Genomic DNA, 3,675 nt, shown 5'->3' with positions numbered 1-3,675 from the left:
TTCCGCTTTGTCAGCTGTCAATCTTTCAAGGTTACAAGATGATTAAATATTGAGGGCTTCCCGGGCGCTGCACGAACTAATGTTGGTATCTTTTTAAGTAGGGTCGGTTCCTGTGGGATGCTCCTTAGGTATGTTTCGATCTTTGTCCCGCTCCCCGACACCCAAACCCTGACGTGCGAGCCTTCAATCAAACGCCTTCTCTATGTCACAAACGGAGAGTGGATCCCAACAACTCCAGCATTCACCCTAGGGGGAGTGGCGCCGGCAAGCTAGAGAGACAGAAAGAAAGAACGAAAGAAAGAAAGAAAGCAGGATAGAAAGAAAGTAGGTTCGAAAGATAGACATAAGGGAGTGAGTGAGGGAGGGAGGGAGGGAAGGAAGGAAGGAAGGAAGGAAGGAAAATAATGGCTGGCCTTGGTTGGGTAGTTCAGTTGACCTGATACTCCAAGTTTGCAGGTTTGATCCCTGGTCAGGGCACATACAAGAAGCAACCAATGAATGCATAAGTGGAACAGCCCAACCAGCATGGTTCAATTCCAATCAGGGCACACGCCTGGTTTGCATGCTTGATCCCCAGTGGGGGCGTGCAGGAGGCAGCCAATCAATGATTCTCTCTCATCATTGATGTTTCTACCTCCCTCTCCCTCTCCCTTCATCTCTGAAATTAATAAAAAAATATTTTTAAACAATAAATAAGTGGAACAACCTATCAGAATCTCTCTCTTACTCTTTCTCTATCCCTTCTTCCTCTATCTTTCTAAAATCAACCAATAAAAATAAAAATAAATTTAAAAAAAAGAAATGCCCTAACTGGTTTGGCTTAGTGAATAGAGCGTCAGCCTGCAGACTGAAAAGTCCCAGGTTCAATTCCAGTCAAGGGCATGTACCTTGGTTGCGGGCACCTCCCCAGTGGGGGGTGTGCAGAAGGCAGCTGATCGATGTTTCTCCTGAATTTCTTTAATCCTTCCTACTTGTCATTTTCTGTGATAACATGACATTTCATTGGGTTAATGTAGTATTCACCTAGATTTGAACATGTTATCTTCATATTTTCATTGCCATGATATTGTAATAAACTTCTCTGTGTCTTTTTTTTTTCTTTTGAATTATTTCTTTGGGATAAATGCCCCAGAGATTGATTACTGTGCTAGAAACTAAGCCCACTTTATAGCTGGTGACATGTACTACTTTCCAAAAGGGGGTGATTCAATTTATTCTCCCATCAGCAGGGTATTAGTCTCATCACACTCTTACCCACATGCATCCATTAAAGACTTCTAGCTTACCTGTGATTTCTATTTATCTTCTTCTATCCTGTGAAAGGTGAGAAGAAGATAGTTCACTTCCCTTTTGAGATAAGAGTCTCTGATACATGCTATAGTTGTCTATTTGAGACATCAGAAATTTTAAATCAATTTTTAAATAAACTATTCCTGCTTTATGGCCTTCATTCATTCAATCAACAATATCTATTGAGTACCCATTATATGCCAGGTGTTTTTCTGGGAGTTTGGGACACAATCAGTGAGCAAAAGAAAGGTTATCATTCAAAATTGAAAAGAAAAAAAAAGAGAGAGAGAGAGAAGTTTCCTGGGCGAGCAAGGAACTTGGAGAAAGGGACTGGTGGGACATACAGTAAGTAACTGATATAACGAATAAGTAAGCTATATGGGATAGTACAAGGCCTCATGTGCTATAGAAAAATAAAGCAGAGCAGCGTAAGCAGGATTGAAGAATATAGAGGGGATGGGGGCTGATGACAATTTTAACCAGAATGGTAGGGGTGAACCTTACTGAGAAGATTCATTTGAGCAAAGAATTGAAGAAGATAATAAATAGTGAGGGAGTTGGCCATGAGAGTATCATAGGGAAGAGCCACTGCAGAGATCCTGTGGTACCCAGCCTCCAAGATAGCCCCAATGACCCCTGTCTCCTGGTATTCGTGCCCTTGAGGGCGGGATTTAGAAGAGAAGAGAATAAAATGTGGGAGAAGTGAGCGTGTGTGACTTAGACTGTCAGGGAAGCCATGTGTTGGTGTTCTCTCCGGTGCTCTTTCTCTGGCATCTCACTCTGGGAAAAGCCGTATTGGGAGCAGCCTTATGGAGAGGTTCATCTGGTGAAAAACTGAGATCTCCGCCCAACAGCCAGGAGTTTGAAAGCAGATCCTCTAGCCCAGTGGTCGGTAAACCGCGGCTCGCGAGCCACATGCGGCTCTTTGGCCCCTTGAGTGTGGCTCTTCCACAAAATACCACGCGCGGGCGCACACCCACAGTGCGATTGAAACTTCGTGGCCCATGCGCAGAAGTCAGTTTTCAGCCTGGGCGAGTCTATTTTGAAGAAGTGGCGTTAGAAGAAGTGGGGGGTGTTGGTCGGTCGGGCGACGGGAGACTTGGGCGCAGGTGGGCTGCAGGATACGCAGCGCGGGGGAGGCACGAGTTGAGTGAGCCAGTCAGTCAGCAGTCTCATTGTGCAGTGGTTAGTGCTAGTCGCGTCCGCAAACCGCGCTCGGGTGACAAAAGATAGACGAAACAAGTATACAAAACGAGTGTGGTTGGGAGAGTTGGAAGGGGTCGACCTCAGCGAACATACCTCAATCAGATTGAGGACGTTTTTAACAAAGGCCAGCTTAGGAGTGCCCTAATTAAGTTAATAACAATTACCTACCTATATAGTTTAAGTTTAAAAAATTTGGCTCTCAAAAGAAATTTCAATCGTTGTACTGTTGATATTTGGCTCTGTTGACTAATGAGTTTGCCGACCACTGCTCTAGCCCGTCAAGTCTTCTTCATAGACTGCAGCCCCGGCTGATATTTTAACTCTGACCTTTTGAGAGACCCTGAGCCAGAACCACCCAGCTAAGGACTCCTGGATCCCTGACCCATAGGAACTCCGTGAGATAATAAATGTCTATTGTTTTAATTACCGTTTGGGTAATTTGTAACAAAACAGTAGATAACTAATACAGACCCTAAAGCAAGAGTGTGCCTGGAGAATGTGAGGAAGAGAGAAAAGTGGTAGGAATTGAGGACCGAGGGTCAAGGCAGTGAGGTATAGTAGGGCCTCCAGACCACCATTAAGAATCTTGGCTTTTCCTTAAAGTGAGATAGAGTCATTGCAAGGGTTCATTCTCAGAGGAGTGACATGAGATGACTTGCGGACTTAAGTACTTCATAATTATTTTGTATTCATGCTCATTCAGAAAAGCTTCTTCTGTTTTTTCTCCTGTGCCTCTAATTTCTGTCCTTGATGATCCCATTAGCCTTGTGTTTCCACCCAAATCTTCTCTGGATGTTTCAACTATGATCTTCGAGTGGATCTTACATTCCAGTGTTCTTCATATCTCAAAAGCTCGTCCTTCTCCCTCCATGGACCAATCCCAGAAACAATATTTTGGATGCTGCCTGACTTCAACCGGGCTATTTTAAATCTTCATGAAACCCAGACACTCATTCTTTTAAAGGACTGTGCTACATAATATAAAACATATTAAAATGTAGAGATGATATAATTACATGCATTGAACTGTAGACGACTAGTCAGCACTAAATTCTGTTTTAAAGACATTTCAACTTATTCATTTGATTTTCTAAGATTTTTTTTATTTTGAAGCCATACTGTGTGTGTGTGTGTGTGTGTGTACACATTTCAAGTTTCAAATGGGTTTTATAAATCCCG

Source organism: Myotis lucifugus, unplaced genomic scaffold, assembly GCF_000147115.1.
Source record: "Myotis lucifugus unplaced genomic scaffold, Myoluc2.0 scaffold_376, whole genome shotgun sequence".
Taxonomy (NCBI): domain Eukaryota; kingdom Metazoa; phylum Chordata; class Mammalia; order Chiroptera; family Vespertilionidae; genus Myotis; species Myotis lucifugus.
This window is presented reverse-complemented; position numbering follows the sequence as displayed.